The sequence below is a fragment of the Diceros bicornis genome, chromosome 1, assembly GCF_020826845.1.
Source record: "Diceros bicornis minor isolate mBicDic1 chromosome 1, mDicBic1.mat.cur, whole genome shotgun sequence".
In the NCBI taxonomy this organism is placed as follows: Eukaryota; Metazoa; Chordata; class Mammalia; order Perissodactyla; family Rhinocerotidae; genus Diceros; species Diceros bicornis.
Genome location: NC_080740.1, coordinates 54,632,634 through 54,650,146, shown reverse-complemented (window position 1 = coordinate 54,650,146; position 17,513 = coordinate 54,632,634). Strand labels below are relative to the sequence as shown.

The 17,513-nt window shown below is 48.6% G+C and overlaps 1 long non-coding RNA gene across 2 annotated transcripts in view; it reads right to left on the bottom strand.

The window, feature by feature from the left end:
• The window catches only part of LOC131405670 (uncharacterized), a 110,852-nt gene that overhangs the window by 19,197 nt on the left and 74,142 nt on the right, over positions 1-17,513 (bottom strand). The window contains exon 2 of one of the 2 annotated variants that reach the window (XR_009220008.1): positions 14,126-14,223. The exons of the other annotated variant lie outside the window; for it this stretch is intronic. This is a non-coding gene — a long non-coding RNA (uncharacterized LOC131405670). The remainder of the gene's footprint in view (positions 1-14,125; positions 14,224-17,513) is intronic. 2 annotated transcript variants of the gene reach the window in all.

Here is a 17,513-nt window from a genome sequence, read left to right as displayed (position 1 = left end):
CTTCCTAGGGAGTCCAGACCAGACACACAGTCAGCAGCTCTTCGTTCAGAGTACAGTAGGGGCTGCTGGGCTGCAGGGAGCTCTGTAAAATGACGATCAAGAGAGCCCACTTGGGGACTCCCTCCTCCCAGTCACTCTGCACGCCAATCTGTGATGGATGCTTCCCATGCTGACCACTGCCAGAAGCCAGCACCTGGAGTGTCACAGACACCCCAACACAGACACCCACATGTGAGGCCCCAGGAAGCCACACTTGGCTTTCATGCCGGGTGGCAACTGAGAGGACAGTCCTTTGTGTGGGTGGTCATTCCCCAGGCACCCAGGGAGAAGCCCTGCTCAGCCACGCCTGGGGACACTGGTCTTTGTGCAATGGTGGCCAGGAGGCCAGTATCAGCCTTTCTTTCCACCTCTTCTCTTTCTATTTATATGTCTCCTTTTTCTTCATATCTCATGGGAAGATGTTGTTTAGGTGAAGATTTTATTAATTCCATCTCCACTGGATTTGCTAAAGATTTTATTAATTCCATCCCCTTAACTGGAAGCATACAGAAGACTGGTTGATATGCTCCCATTGAGATCTTCCATAGCCACTATCTAGTCTTCACAGGGGACTTAAACTCCACCCTAATGGCCTGATGCTGGTCCTCCATGGAAACATGCCCACAGCACGAGGCACTGCTCAGCCTCTGTCTTGAATCATTTGTCCTGTCCCAGAGCAGTCCACTTCCCAATTCATTTCTTTTTTTTTTTTTAATTTTATTTTATTTATTTTTTTCCCCCAAAGCCCCAGTAGATAGTTGTATGTCATAGTTGCACATCCTTCTAGTTGCTGTATGTGGGACGTGGCCTCAGCATGGCCGGAGAAGCCGTGTGTCGGGCGCGCCCGGGATCCGAACCCAGGTCGCCAGTAGCAGAGCGCACGCACTTAACCGCTAAGCCATGGGGCCGGCCCCCAATTCATTTCTAATCCTTCCAGTACAGGACCTCCTGCCTTCCCTTCCTGCTCAATCTCTTGTTGCAGTCCACTTGAACGTAAACCAGAGGGCAGGGATGTCAATCTGGTTTGCTCATCACTCTTCTCAGCACATGGCCCCTGGTACAGAGCATCTACTCAATAAACATTTCTTATAAAACTAACAGTCTAGGACTGAATCTCAGAGCTGAGGCTTGGTCCTGCTTCTCTGGCTTGTAGCTTCTTTGATCATAACTTGTATGACCCACTGGCCATTCTGGAGAAATTCCTCTCTTTCTCCAGAGCCCTAGGACCTCATCTCTTCTCAGCCTATGCCCTCCCACGTTCACCCCAGATCATGGAGCAGGAACAGCCCAGGGCTAAGTACACACAAGCTGAAGCTTGTCTGAAAGCTATCTGTCTCCAAGGCCTGGGTAAGAACCAAGGCCTTTGATCAAGTTGCTCAAGACCAGGAGGGGCAGACATGGAGCCCTAATGCTGAGGGTGGTTGAGAGATGGTGGGTGAGAAATTCAAGGCTGAGACTTTCTGGAATAAGCACCAAGGAGAGAAAGACCAGAACTCAGAGCTACACCCCCAGTACCCACAGAGCCCAAGGCTAGGTGAAACAATATCCCAACACTGTCCTCTGTATACACAAAGGACAAGGAGCTGATGGGTGGTTTTCTTTATCCCATAGCTCATGCTCTGATTTTGGCGGCCATGTGTCATAAAAATGTGAGCGAGTTTGCATTTCACAAACATTTGACTTGCACAAGTCTTACATTTCCCACAGAGAGCCCTGCTCCATCAGCATTCCAAGAAATATCTTTGATCGAATCTGGGTCTCAGCTTGGTCTCCACAGTAGAAGAGCAAACTGAAAGGAAAAGTCACGCGTTTGCATGTTGGCTCCAAACTTTACCTAGCCCTGGTCACATGCTCATACGACATAGTTTTGCTTAGAACTAAACAGTGATAGAACTAAATAACAGAATTGGTCAATGGAAGAAAAGTGGCTGGTCTCAGCATCACCTTTGCAACACTCATGCTCTAAAAAGGGCATCCACCACCAAAATGAGTCCAGATGCCCAATGAGGAGGAGTTATGCTGGACCCTCCTGGAGGGGGGAGTGCGGACAGATGTTTGAGGGACAGGAAAGTTGCTGACCCTGAAATGGAGGGTGTATTACTTTCGTAAGGCTGCTGTAACAAAGTGGCACAAACTGGGTGGCTTAAAACAACAGAAATTTATTGTCTCACTATTCTGGAGGCTAGAAGTCTGAAATCAAGGTGTCAGCAGGACCATGCTCCCTCTGAAATCTGTAGGGAAATCCTTCCTTGCCTCTTCCTTGGTGATTTATTGGTAATGGCAATCTTGGGCATTTTTCAGCTAGCAGCTGCATAACTCCAGTCTCTGTCTTTGTCGTCACATGGCTTTCTCCCTGTGTGTCTCCGTATCTCTTCTTCTCTTCATATAAGGACATCAGGATTAGGGACCCACCCTACTTCAGTATAACTTCACCTTAATTTAACTAATTACATCCGCAATGACCCTATTTCCAAATAAGGTCATATTCTGAGGTACTGGATTTCAATATATCTATTTCGGGGAGGAGACAATACAACCCATAACAGAGAGGGGACAGTCCTCAGAAATAGAAGAAGATGGTGGCCCAGGGGTTCCATGACTGGCAAGGTCCCGAGCATGACAGGAAGACAGCAGATCTCCGAGCTATGTGGGGAGGAAGGACACAGGACTCAGCGGTCTCAGCCTTAGCAACAATCTAATGCTCAAGTGGGACGCAGAAGTAACACCACCAACCAACCCAGACCTCGTGGACTTCGACAAGGAGGCCAGTGTAGGTTGTGGACCAGCACACCTGGCCGGTGTGGTCCTGAGAGCTCTCACAGCCCAGGGGAGGGGGCAGTTAGGGCAGGAGCCCTAGTGTGACCGAGATCAAATCCCACAACACCAGGCTCTGGCCTTGATGTCAAGATTATTTTGATTTAGAAAAAAATTAATGTAAACATAGTTCTTAAACCCAACTAATGTGGTGGTTGCAAATTTATAGTAAATTTGCCAATTTATAGACTATAAACATATTCCTTCGCCTTTGGTCACACTCTTATTTCCATGCACTGCACAAAGAGCAGCCCTCAAGATACAGAAGACATGAGTCAACGTGGCAAAGGGGGTGAAAAATAACAGAAGGAGGCCAAACATGGATGTTAGCGGAGAGGAACAATGGACCTGGAAACCAGTGTTGGTCCAGATCACCCCCCACCTCCAATCCTTACAGAAAAGAATATTAATAAAATAAAATTCCAAAATCCAATCCTGGAGCAATAATAGAACATCCATGCCAAACTTCACAGCCGTGGGAAGGATGTACGGAGCTGAGTGATCTGTGGACGGCATTTCTCAGCTGAAATTCTTGAAAGCTTATAGAGCTCAAGCCAAAATGCTCTGGAAACCAAGCCCTGCGGAAAATGCAAATTTTATGAATCGCACATGTGGCCACAAAGCCAGTTCTGCAGTCTGAATGAAAAGATTTGCTCAGAAATCTGTCCCCACACTGAAGACCACCAGGGCTGATGCAGACCATATCACCGGTCCCAGAGGGGATAGGAAACTCACTCAGTCTTGTGGGATTTTCTTGACAAACTTGGGAAAATACAAGTGGAGATCTGGGCTGGAATTAGATAAAATGGACAGAGGGGCCACTTCCCTTTGCCTGAGGGGACGGCCTGGAGATGGAACACCCAGGGGATGAAATGAATCCTTTTCCAGCTACTTACTCTCTTTGTTCCTCCCTCCTCCCATCTGTGAGACGGGATCATAACAGCCCTGATCTCACGGGGTAGCTGAAGGTGATCATCTGTGTGACGCTCTCACAAACCACCTGACCCATCAGGACAGCCAACGCCCGTCCTCACCTGCAGCAAGCACTCCAGCAAAGCCGAGCGGCAGAATCTCTCGCATATGTTGCATCTCTTCAGCAGTCCTCCTAAATTTTCATTTTTACTTTATAGATCTCAGATTCCCTTCCCACTTTGTCTCCCAACAACCTAGTCTCAATCTGGAGAGCTGCCCGCTCACTGTCATAGGATCTAAGGACAGGAAGGGCCCTCCTCGGTCCCTCAGCTTCCGCCCCTGCCCCAAAGCAGAGCTCTGTTCACACCGACTCCGACAGATGGTTGTCGTTTCCAGACAGGAAATATTTATCGAGCATCCACTCTGGGCCAAGCCCTGTGCTCAGCGCTGCTAGGAATATATGCAGGAGTGGGGCAGGCTGAGTTCCCACAGCCTGTTGGGAGAACTGGAAACTCAGACAGGATTGGATGCTGCACCTTGAGGCAGAATTTCTTCCTCTCTGGAAAACCTCTGTTTTGGCTCTTATGGCCTTCAACTGATTGGACATGGCCCACCCACATTATCAAGGGTAATCTCCTTTACTTAAAATCAACTGATTGTAGATGTTAACCACATCTAGATTAGTGACTGATTAAATGACTGGCTACTGTAGCATAGCCAAGTTGACACATAAAATTAACCATCACATGCAGGTTCATTTGTCCTTGCTTTCCCCACTTCATATCCAGCTTTTCTTCCTGACTGCCAGCTCTGTGACCTATAGCAACTTCAGGCCCACCATGAGATGCAGAGAAAATAGCTTTCCATTGACTTCTTCACCAGCTCCCAAATTGCATTAGCTCTTCATCCCGATAATAAATCTTTTATTCCATTTCATTCATAATGGTTCTGTTTCCCTGACTGAACCCCAATTGATACATACCCTATGACTTAGAATTCTCTGGCCTTATAGAATATCAGAACAGCCTGCTGAACCCTCAGTTATAGCCTGTTGAGAGAGCACACCCTGAGGTTAGCAGCTCTCCTATAGGATGCAGTTTACGTTATAAACCGCAACCAACACATGATGCTGTTTTTCCCATAGCCATAACATATGTGTCCAGAAATCATGGGGTGTGAGTGACTTCCTGCCTTACTACACCTAATAACCCAGCCTCACAACTGTGGGCTCTCCTCGTCCCTGGAGGGTTGTCCATGCTTGTCTTCCCTGCTGACATTACCACAATTAGGTCCCATCAGTGGCCATGCCCTAACAGGCTATAGCTCTTTGGCTGCTACTGCCATTAAGAAACTAAGGCTCCATGTGGCAGATCCCAGCTTAGCACTACCCCCACCACCACCCCAGGTATCACCAAGCCTCTCAGCTCCAGAGAGAAGAAAGTTCCCTCTGAGAATCTTGAGTACATACCTGCCCTACAGCCACGTATGGCTGCAGAATTCCTGGAACAAACCTAGTCCTGGAGCCTGGAATCTTCTAAGAAAAGACACCTTGGCGACGAGACATTCCTTCTTTAGCACCCACCATGGGCAGCTTGCCTACTGATTTGGGCCTTACTGCCTTCGGCTCCTTTATCTTCTAAGGAAAACTGTGGGGAGTGGAGGCTGATCAGTCTTATGGGGCAACTCTCCTCCCTCCCTCTGGCTCTTCACACTTTACCCAACATGCAATCTCTGACTTCTCTAGGAAGCCTCCCCTAACAACTCCTGCTCATACTGACCCTCTCCTTCTCCAGGATTTTTAAAGCTATCATTGTCCACATCATTCATTTGACATTTAACCAGATACTGCTTCGTAATGTTATTTAGCTTTATTTTTTCCCAACAACCAGGCAAGATATGGTGTGTATTGAGAGTCCTCCCAAGAGAAAACACTCCTTCCCTCGTGCCGCTTACTGTCTGGTTCCCATTTGCACCTTATCTCCCACCCAGTGCATTCAATTTATTGAATAGTATCTACTGAGTACCTACTATGTACGTGCCAGTCACTGTTCTAGAACCTGGGGATATAGCAATGACCAGGATAGACAAAGCACCAGCCTTCATGGCACCTATATTCCAGTTGGAGGAGATAGATGAAAAGCACATAAACAAATAGAAAGATTCCAAATCATGATAAGTCTATGGAAAAAAACAGGGTAATGGATACTGAGTGATGGTGAGATGAGCTGTTTAAATTGAGTGGTAAGGGAAGATAGCTCTGGATGACCTGGATGGCCAAAACTAGCCAGCTGTGCAAAGATTTGATGGAATAGTACTCCAAGCACAGAAAATAGCAAGTGCAAAGGCCCTAAGGCAGAAATAAGCTTGGTCTGTTGAAGGAATGGAAAGAAAACTAATGTGGATGGATTATAGTGAGTGAGGAGTGAGGAGTGGGTGGTGAATCAGTCAGTGTCCAATCAGATGGAAACCACACAGAACTTTGAAACCAGAAAGTTTAATATAGGGCTGGCCCCGTGGCTTAGCGGTTAAGTGTGCGTGCTCCACTACTGGCGGCCCAGGTTCGGATCCCGGGCGCGCACCGTTGCACCGATTCTCCGGCCACGATGAGGCCGTGTCCCACATCCAGCAACTAGAAGGATGTGCAACTAGAACATACAACTATCTACTGGGGCTTTGGGGGGGGGGAAGGGGGAGGATTGGCAATAGATGTTAGCTCAGAGCCGGTCTTCCTCAGCAAAAAGAGGAGGATTAACATGGATGTTAGCTTAGGGCTGATCTTCCTCACACACAAAAAAAGAAAGTTTAATATAAAGAATTATTAACAGGGGAGTGAAGTAACAAGGAATTGGCTATTAAGAGTTAAAGAGAACTCTAAAGAATACAGAAATAGCAGATATAGAGAGCAGCCATTACCCTTGGGGCTGAGATAGAGTGCCCGAGGAAGAGCTGTTTCTCCCCCAACCAAAGGCTGGGATTCAGACCTCAGAGAGAGCACAGTCCTGACTCACTGGATGGCAGAAAAGCCACTGAGCTGCCTCACTGGTGGGACTTGCCAGGAATCTGCTCCCTGGGATGTCAGGAGAAGGTGTCCACAGGGAGGTCCCATAGCTCAGAACTCACCGTAAAGTCACCCAAAGGAGTGTAGGGGAGGCCATTCACAAGGAGCTGCCTTGCTGGTGGCATTCCACTAGGAAACTGCCAGAGAAGCTGCCGGGGGAAGCTGCTAGCCACCAGGCACTGCAGGAGCTCACAAAGCCACCTCTGCAGGAGCCACGCACTAGAGAAAGGCATCTCCTGCAGGAGCCCAGCACAGCAGAAACCACATGCTCTCAGGGCCAGAACACTGCAGAAAGCCCACACAGGCTCTGCGGGAGCCTGGTCAGCAAGGCTCAGGAACCAGGAAGAGAAAAACTCTTCCTTCTCCTGTGTCCCTCCAATGTCCTCTATTGAGAAGGCTCAGCATCATGCCAGCTGGCAACAGAGAAATATTTACAAAGCTCATCTCCACTATCCCAGAGGAGGCAGATAAGAGTGGGTGCTAGGAGATGGGGTCAGAGAGGAAGGCAAGGGGCAGACCAACATATGACAGTTCATTATTCTAGGTATAAACTGAGCCAATGTAGCTCTTCATCAGGAGACAGGGCTAGAGTAATCAGGAAAGGCTGCCTGTGGGAAGCAGAACGTGAGCTTACCCCAACTCCCATAAGATGACAAGCTCAACCAAAGTGTAGGGGCTAGGTGTTCTCAGCTCTTTTCATCTCTAAGCAAACCACCCTTACAAAGCAACTCCTATGGGTCTGACCCTGAACTGAGCACCTTCTCTCATTTCCCCAGAACCTGGCCAGGGCAGGCTAACAGTAGGTGCTTAATAACAATGCGTTTCTTTGAAAGAAAGAGTTTTTCAGCTCCACTCCATCAGCATGTGACTGCGATTTACCCCCAGGGTCATCCTTTGCCCTGGGTCCTCCTTCTCTGAGGCAGCACCCTCCTGATGACCCCCGCTGGTCCCTGAGAACTCTCTGTGCATCTGGAGGCTCTTTCCACCCCGTGTGAAGGAAGCATCACCCTCAATCACTCTCTCCACAGCTCTGACCTCTTGGATGCCAGCGAAGTCCCTCTATCCTCATGACTAAGCGAGCTTGGAGAACTGGTGATGGAAAAGGCGGGGAGCAGTCCTTGACATATCTTGGTGCTGGTTCACAATTTTGGTCTCTCTGACCTTTGCCCTTTGTAAGCCAGGCTTTGAGAAAGAGAATTGGAGAAGCAAACAGATCTCTGGGACTTTGGACAAAGGAAAAGATTGGTCACATCTGGTGACTGCACTCTCAATCTTGCAATATCTCCAAGTTGGGACCTTGATTTCATAAACATCTCAGTTCAGGGCTCACTAAGTGAAAAATGTCTTGGACAGAGAACATGCCAACAGATCCACAGGCTTCTCCAAGGTTCCTGAGACCCTGGATGAACTGCTCATAAATGCTCTCGCTCTTCTTCCCCCTTGCTTCTCTGTTTGGTTCACCCCTCACCTCCTCCAAATAAGGCCAATCAAACAGGTACCAAGTCTCCGCCTACATGGCCATTATTCTTCTCAGCTTGGCTTCAAGGAGGGGTGCTGGGGCTCTGCCCCTAGGAGCTCACTGTCCGTCTCGGAGAGCAGAGTCCCACCCCTGGAAGAGTGGACTGGGGCAGCAGCTGATGAAGGTCTATGGCCCTGCTTCTCAAACTCTAATGAGCATAGAAATCACCTTGGGATCTTCTTAAAATGCAGATTCTGATTCAGAAGGTTTAGGGAAGGCCCAGAGACTCTGCATTTCTAACAGTTCCAAGCAATGCTAAAGCTGCCAAACCATGGACCACACTTTGAGTAGCAAGGGGCTACAGTGTGTGGCTTAGACAACCAAGAGGACACAGGAACTCACAAGTCCAGAAGACATGGGCCTCAGGAAGTTCTATCAAGCTGGACAAAGCTTCACAGAGTTGTTGGCACTGGAGCTGGGTCTCAAAGACCAGGAGGTTCTGGAGAGTGGGAGGTGACCGTGCAGGAGGCCCCCAGCAGTCTGCAGAGGAGAGCAGCATCTCATTTCCTCCTGCCACAGCCACGCTCTCTCAGGCCTGCCTTCTGACCCATCTGCAGGACCCACTTCCAGGAGTTGGATCAAGTACATGCTGTGAGTCATGGTCCAGTTCCTCTTCCCCCTCTGGTTCCTTCTCTGACTCCTAAGGGCAGAAGGACACTTCAGGAGGACCTCCTGCCCACTCTCTCCTCAAGCAATTATAGGCCATCTGGAACAATGGGACTCCAGAAAACATAAACAAGCAAATTTGGAGAAAATATGAGTAATTGCAAGAAAGGAACAAAAGATGAGAACGGCCTCTGACAACGACTGGCAGGGGAAGTGGGTGGAGGTGGGAAAGGCTCCATGAATTCACTCCGTCTTTGAATGAGTCCCTGGAGAGCTGTGATTTTCAGCTTCTTAGTCAAGAGTCTGGCATTTAGCTGCATGGATGTCGTGCTTAGTCCAGTGGGCAAGGCTGGTCGACTCCTAGAATGCTGAGGGGCACACACAAACAGTCCTCTTTTCATCCTGCCCACACAACCATCCTACTCCAAAGCCATCCCTACTCAGGGCGCACAGCCAAGCAAACCCTGCACATACATCTTCAATGCCCTCATTCCCCACTCATTCGAACCCCTCTCTCGGCCCAGCCCTTTCCGGCTTTAGAGCCTTAGCCCGACCTGTCGTGTCTGCTGGGGATTCCCTCCCCCCACCCTCGGCACAATGGCTCCTCCTAACCCTTCAAGTCTCAGAGCAAAGTCACTTCCACACAGAAGTCTTCCTGGACCACCATGTCTGTCAGCCCTCCATTCTCATCAGGGCCCCCTGTCTGCCACTTGTCACCACTTCTTCATCTGTGGTTAACCTGTTTATGTTCTTTCTCTCCTACCAGGCTCCAGCCACCATCAAGTCAGGCACCAGCACTGCACCTGGTACATACTGAACACTCAACAAACACACAATGAAGGGAAGAATGAAGCGCTATATATTCAATTGACACCAGGTTGATCATTCACAGCAATTTTTTTTCTAATTTGTGTTGTTCACCACAGAACTCTTTCTCCATCTTAAAGCAATCTTATCATAGAAACCTGAATCTTATCACAGAGCCCCCACATCCAGTGGCTCCTGGGGATGCTATGGTTGCCAGCCACCCCAGGTGAGAGCCAGTCACAGGCCAGAGTTCGGCCCCCATTGCCTCTGCTCCATCTTCTCATGATTCAGTTAGCAGGGGACCTCATCACCTAGGCATTTGGCTCCAACCAGAATTCAAAGCTGGCAACAGGGAGCCCTCATGACTCTCCCCGAGGGGAGCTAGGAGGTTGGGGCTGCAGGCTTCAGGCCCTCGGTCCTGGGAGAGAGATGAACTGTGACCACAGCAGGCAGAGAAGGAGGGTCCAGGCTGCTGGTTCACGCCCACTCTGGGCAGCCGAGGAGCAGTGCCCGGGCCCCCAGTGAAGCAATCCCTGCAGACCAGCTTGTGCCTTTGCCTTTTCCCACCTCCCTGTGTTCTTACTGCCGTCCCCATCCACAGGCACCAGCAGAAAGAGCCTTTCTAAGCACTGTTTACATTCTTGCCATTTTTGCCTGTGTTTAGACTTACTAAAAAACGCATCTTAAACATTTACAAGCAATCATAGGCCCTCCTGGATCTCAAATAAACTTTCCGATAAACCAGTCAACTTCAGAGTCGCCATCCCCCAAGAATCATAAAACTTCAGAGCTGGTAGGCCCTTAAAGATCCCAATGTCCTCATCCTAGGGCTGGAGAAACTGAGGCCCCAGGAGGGGCAGGGACCTGCCCAAACTCACAGGGCACTTAGTGGCGCAGCCAGGGCTGGAGCAGGACTCCTGCCTCCACAGCCCTGCATTCCATCTCACGTGTGAAAAATCTGAGCCCATCAACACGCTGCCTCCGCGGGCATGTGGTTCTAGTTTTTAAGAGAACAAACTGATTTGAGGTTGCAAAATATTAATGCACTTAGGGGTTGGAGAAGGAATGTGCGTTAAGTGAACATTCTTGGTCGTCAGCCATCCCCCAGCGCCAGGCAGGCTGGCTGCCTGATGTGAGGGCCCTGGGACTCCGTGTTGAGCGTCTGCTGTGCAATTTTAAGTCACAGGCCCCAAACCACTCGGATTGCAGCGTTGCTCAGTGTAAAAGTGCCAGGTCTGAGAGGCAGCCCTGAGAGCAGGTCCTGAAAGAGGATGACAAGAACGTGTCCTCTCCAGCCAGAGCAAGGCTGAGGGTTTCATGTCAAACTCTCCACCAGGGTCTGCACTAATGGGGGGCGGGGACTACCTACCCTTCATAAGCACTCAATAGACCCAGGAATGGAGAACCCTGCTGAGGCTCCTCATCTCAGGCCCATAACCAGCTCTCACACCCTCAGAAATCTCCACAAGGCCTGAAACCGGGAGAGCAAGGGTCTAGCGTGAGTCCGGAAGACACCATACAGGCCCTAAGCCCTCTGGGCCACCACCTCCCTCTCTCCACCACCACAGGCCCTAACAGGAAATTGAGGAAAGCTTTCTAAACCTCTACAGTGGGATTTCCAAGCAGGGCTCCAAGGGCTGAGGCCTATGCTCCAAGGAGTCAGGTTTCAACAAAAGCTGTGGGCCGGGGTTTCCGGCGCAGGGCCTGTTCAGCAGAGTACGCTGGACCCTGTGCTGGCTTGGGATGGGAGGGAGGCCGAGGCTGGCTCAGGAGCCTCAGGAAGCCAGAAGGTGACCCCTTCCCAGCCACAGGCTTAATGCAGACTTCATTGCACCTCCCCCTGCCCCCGTGCCCCAAAGCCCAGAAGTCCCCCTCTGCACATGCCCTAGGCTGCATCCTGCATAAGGCTGGGAGACTTAGGCTTGGTGGAGCTCCAAGGACTGCCACCTTGGGCCCTAATGGTCTCCCCAAAGCACAGAGACTTTAGGCAAGATGTTTTTAGAGCAAAGTCATTGATTGCATACCCAAACTCTGGTTGTGCCTGGCCCCATGCAGGACTATGCTGTGTTGGAGACAAGAGAGGAAGCTGCTGCTGCTGGTCTCAGTGGTCTGCAGACCAACAGGAGAAGTCTAATAAAAATAAGTCTAAATGCAATATACGGCCCTGGATTGGATCATGGAACAGGAAAAGGATGCTGGTAGAAAAACTAGTAAAATCCAAATGAAGTCTGAGTTTAGTTCATAGTAATACATCCAAGTTTGTTTGTTAGTCTTGACAAATGTACCAGTTATGTAAGATGTTAACATTAGGGGAAACTGGGCGAGGAGTATATGGGAACTCTCCCGTACTATCTTTGCAACTTCTCTGTTAATCTAAAACGATTCCAAAATAAAACATTTGTATAAAAAAGTAACCACTGATTGTGCAATCACTACGTGTCAGTCACGGAACTGAGTACTTCCCATGCATTATCTCATTTAATCCTCCCCAAAACTTCATGGAGGCTGCAATCATAATCTCCATATGACAGCCAAGGAAACTGAGGCCGGAGGTGCAGACATCCTGAGTCTAAGCAGGCAGCAGGTGGTGGCTCAAAGGTCACCAGCAGTTGGAGGAGCAGAGACCAGGCAGCCACCTATACAACCCCATGTATAGAAGCGCTGCTGGATTAACTCACTAAATCAGAAATCCGAGGCCAAGTAAAAGTGAGTGATTCACCATAAGGCCGCTGAAACACTTGCTGGGTCTTCTGAACCCCCTCCAGAGCCCGCCTGAGAGGGCTTTTCCTCCCTGTGCAGTGTCAGCGATGAGAGCCGCCACCCCTCCCTGCAGTGTGCAAATCCTTCCAGCGGGAAATTAAATTCCTTCCTATTCCCTCCTCAAGGACCTTGGAACATAGTCCTCAGAAGGTTACCAAGGGAAAATTCTTTCCTCCTTCTATTTATAAGATTTTTTTTCAAGACTCAAAACAATTCCCAGGGCTCTTTTTCACACAGACAGAAAACTTGCAACTATTCCCAAGTCTCTGGTTAAGCACAAGGCCTGCTGTCGATCCTGCTGCCTGACCGTGCCCATCATCACACTCGACGGCCCTTGCCCTCCTCATCTCTCCCTCGGCCCTGAACTTCACTGCCAGGAATTACTGTTCAAGTCTTGAGATGAAGGGGAAAGAGAAGTTCTAGCACTCTCCCCAACCAGCCTGTTAGCCGACATGGGCAGAGAGCAGGTCATAGTCTCAGGGTTTTCTCTTTTTAGTATCTATGCTCTACTAGGTGCTGGAAATATGACTTCTTAGCACCTACTGGTCAAAGAGGAGCTACTGAAGAACAGACGAACCCATGGTAGGATGAAGAGTGCTCAATGGTCTCTGCTGTGCCCTCAATTTCAATCATGAGCAAGGGAGACTGGGCCGGCCTGTCTTTCCTGAAAACACTTCTCTAAGAAAAGGTACAATCACAGACAGACCTGGCAGAACTCAGGGAATATGGGACAACCATGTCATGGCACCTCGGGGTGAATTGGAACTCAACATCTGTGTCAGACTTTGCTCTTAGGGCTGAAGTCAACCTCACTATGAAAAGTTCCCCTTATTGTCCTCAAGGTTTTTTAGCCACTTCCTAGGGTGACTCCAGTAAGCAAGGCCACAGCTGAGATGCTGATGGTCGCTTGGGGGTATTTCAGGCTCAGTGAATAATTATGTGAACAAAATAACACAAAGTGGTTGCCAACAGCTATTAGACCTGTGAAAAAAAACAATGGAAAACTCAGTTGACTGGCTATCAAAGGGCCCTTACGGAAAGAAGGAAACCAGCTGTGGCTTAACATCTATAAACTCAAAACACAATGCAAAAGAAGCGAACAACCAAAGGAAAAACTGTCCACAAGTCTTTACCTGCGGAATTCTATCAAGGCTCCCGTACACCATTTAATTGGCCGAGAGTTGGTTTCATTCCAAACTGGTATGCACCTAAGCAGTGCAGAGGAGGCCTTGCAGAGACTTTGGCTGTTTTAGACTGATGATAGATGGAGCAGGAGACAGAAAACTTACCCTCATTGCCTGTGTTTAGACTTACTAAAAAATGCATCTGAAACATTTACAAGCAATCATAGGCCCTCCTGGTGAGCAAGTGCCTCCCCGTGTGTATTCCCAGCCCCTTCTGTCAACAGTGATGGCAATGGAAGGCCCTGGTGGAAGGTACTTCCCTGCAGGTGAAATCAGTGCTAGGTGACAGCCTCATTATCAACTCATACCTGGGAAGGTGGCCTCCCAGAAGGGAGGATGGACAGAAAAATGGTCATTTCATCTTCTGATCTACTGGGAAATGGCCCACAGGTTGTGCAAAGAGCACAGCTTTGGAATCATACAGACCTGGGTCTGACTTGTAGCTCCATCATGCATTAGCTGGGTGGCCTTGACGATGCATCAGCTTTAGTTTCCTCATCCGCTTTGCAGGGCCACAGTAAAGACTAGAGATAAATGAATATAAAGACACCAGCATGGTAAGACACGCAGAACAAATGCTGACTTTTTCATGCATGTTAGCAGCTGGCACTGCCCCAGGGAGGCTAGCCACCTGTGCACCCGGAGTTCATCAGACATCTCCATCAACCCAAACCTGCTCTTGCATCAGATAGAGCACTGCCTCAAATCCTCATGGCTCTCATCATCTGCTTCGTCAAGTCAGACCTCTAGAATCTTAGCTATCCGTGTCATCTTCCAGCACCTTCTCTCACAAATGCCAGGTTCCCACCACATCAGACTTCTCCTGATCACGCCCTGCCTAGCCCTGACACTGTGACACCTTTGCTAAGGCTCTTCCGCTGCTTGGGAATTTTTATCCCCATGTGCACTTGTTGAAATTCCATTTGTCTTCCAAAGTCTGTCTCACACGTGATCTCTGAAGAGCCTTCCTCAATCTCTTTATCAGAACAACCATCTTGGCCCTCCATAGCACAGTTTTATGTGCACTATCAACTGTTTATCATAAGAGCCAGATTAGAACATCTGTTTTCTCAGTCCTCTGGCTCTAGTAAAGAGTGCTGACTCGTCTATTGACTGGTGGGTGGCCTGAGACAAGTTTCCTAACTTTCTAAGCCTCATTCTCCTCATCTGTAAAACAGGATGATAATCATTGTGGCAAACACATAGAGCTGTTGGGAGCATTAAATGCAACTACGTGGGTGATGGTGCCTGGCACACGTTAGTCCAGTAAATGTTGGTTGCTGCTCGGAGAACTTGTGTGAGCAAATGGAGTTGCTGGCTCACTAGCCTGGAAGATTCCCAAGGCCAAGAACTAGATCACTTCCATAGAAAGAACATGGTTCCTGGCATGAGAAGATGCTCCATAAATGCTGGCTGAATAGGATTGGACTTTTCCTTTGGGAGAGTTAACTTTTTGAAGGCTGAGACCATGTCTGTCCTGACCTCTCTTAACAGTGCTGAGTTGGGACAGAGGAGAAGTCAGCCTTCATCAGCACTGCAGGAGAGAGGCCCACGGGAGACAGGTCATGATGGGAGGTGACCTTCTCTGCAGTAATGGAGTCACCTCAGCCCCACCACAGCCCTGAAGGGTCTCTCCAGTCTCACTCTCTGCCTTCCTCCGCCAGGAAGAATCCATTCTCATCCTACGCCCACTCCCAACTTGCAGGTTCTTCATGTAGGAGCTGCTGAATGATATTCTGAAGTGGTCACCATAGAAGGGACTAGAAACTCAGCTTGGTCACCTCTTCAAGGGCCTCTGTATTTAGCCCCACAAATGCACAAGGAACTGGGCTTCATTCTCATGGAGGCTGCAGCTGTTCTCAGCTTTTCCCCACCGCCCATCGGGAAACAACGCAGAAACATAATTGAACAGCTGTGGCTGTAAAAAGAACCTGCTTCAGAACAATAATTCGTGTCCAACAAGTATGTGCCGCAGGCTGGGTGATGGGACAGCTATTCACATGATGGGAGATGAGTCTGCTCAGCTCACCCTCAGACTGTTGTCTGTCTGCTTCCCCGCCTGCATGTTGTGGGTTCAGGACTTGCTGTGCTGCCCCCTCTAGCTCCCACTGACCTGGGTCCCCTCCCTTGGAACCTGTATGTGAGACAGTCTCTCAGTACCATTGCAGAGGTCGTAAGTGATGTGCTCAGTTCTGTGGATGCCATCTGGGCCCCCTATTCTTTTCTCTCTGCTCTTGAGAAAGTGCCCATCAGATGCCACATTTGAAACTTTAGGATCTGCCAACAGAGTTTTCATCCCATCCTGAGTCTCCCTCATGTCCGGATCTACTTGCTATGGGTTTCTATGAGATTGTAGCCAGGTTTGGCCAAACTACTCTTGTACACGTGTTGTTTTGAAAGATTAGCACAGAATCCAACACAATATTTCTCTTGGGTTCCTCTTCCAAGCCAACAGAGAAAGAGCTGTTTCCAAAAAAATAACACATTATTAACCAATGAATAAGAGCCAAGAAAACAGCGTAGCCAGCATATTTATTCCAAACAGCTTGTTTAGAATGCAAATTGCAAATATATCTAATTCCACCAGGCTCTTTGGGGAAGCATACGAAAGACCTCTTACAGCCAGTGGAGCCAAGTGGCTTGTCAGGGGCTGCCTAACACTGGGCACTCTTGGTTTCTCCCAGATCAGAACTTGCTCCACGCCAAAGAGCTCACTCCCAGAGCCCTGCTACCTCTCACACCTCCCACTTGAGAGCAACATTCTTTCATCCCATGCCTTTGCCTTGAGAGTAGCCATCTGACCATAGTCAGTAGCACCATTCAAGAAACTTCCCTCTAAATGAAGGCAACATCCCCACGAGAAGAAAAAACAAAAGCCACTGTAACTGCTTCCATTAATGGATGTCAGAACTGGGCCCCAAGAGTGTGAAGGTTTAAATCAATTTGATTTATGAAAACTAAGCAAATTTCCAGTAAGTTTGGTACATCCACAGCTCTGGAGAAAGGCCTTAATTATACTGCCTCTGCTCATTAAATAGGTAAGATCTTAGCAAAGGCAAGCTATGTTTTGTCTTCAGAAAAAAAATGTAAATCCATCTGGCTCCATATACTATAGTTGTCAATAGCCCGAGGCCATGTGAAATGCGCAAAGTTTTCATCTTCCCAGATCTGGGGTGGAACAGAAGCGAGACATCAACATCAGAGCTCTGAGGCTGGCAGCGAGATGATGTATTGGAGTATTCCTGTCTCTACAGAGCCCCAGAGCCAAACACTGCACATAGACTAGATGAGACGCCAAAGCATAAAAAGCCAAAGGAAGAAATAGCCCTATAATTTATCACAGAAATGTCTCCTCTTGGGAAATCAATGTAAAGAAGATTCATACTTTTAATGGTTCAGCTGACCCCTCTCCCAGGCCAGAAAGGACCAATGCTCTCTGGTCACCAGCCTTTGAGTGCCCCTTGGCTTCTCAACGAGGTCATCACAAATACCAACTAGAGAGTCAGTTAGTGTTAATGAAAACCTACTGTTCCATCAGCCATGGGGAGCCTATCACTGTTCAAATGAATCCCTTGGAGGAAATATTGTTTTCTATTGAATGTCCCCATGGCAGAAGCCCCAGAAGCCCCTCACATCAAAATCAGGACTCAGAGGAAGAGCAACTGTGTGAAACTTAGAAGAGTTTCTTTATGAAAGTACTCTCAGTCCTCAGACCTCTTTTATTCCCTCTCTAGCCTTATTTCTTAGGGTATTTCATTCCTCCAAATGTTTTAAATATCTTATAAAATCTATTTCTACATTTATATCTCCGCAA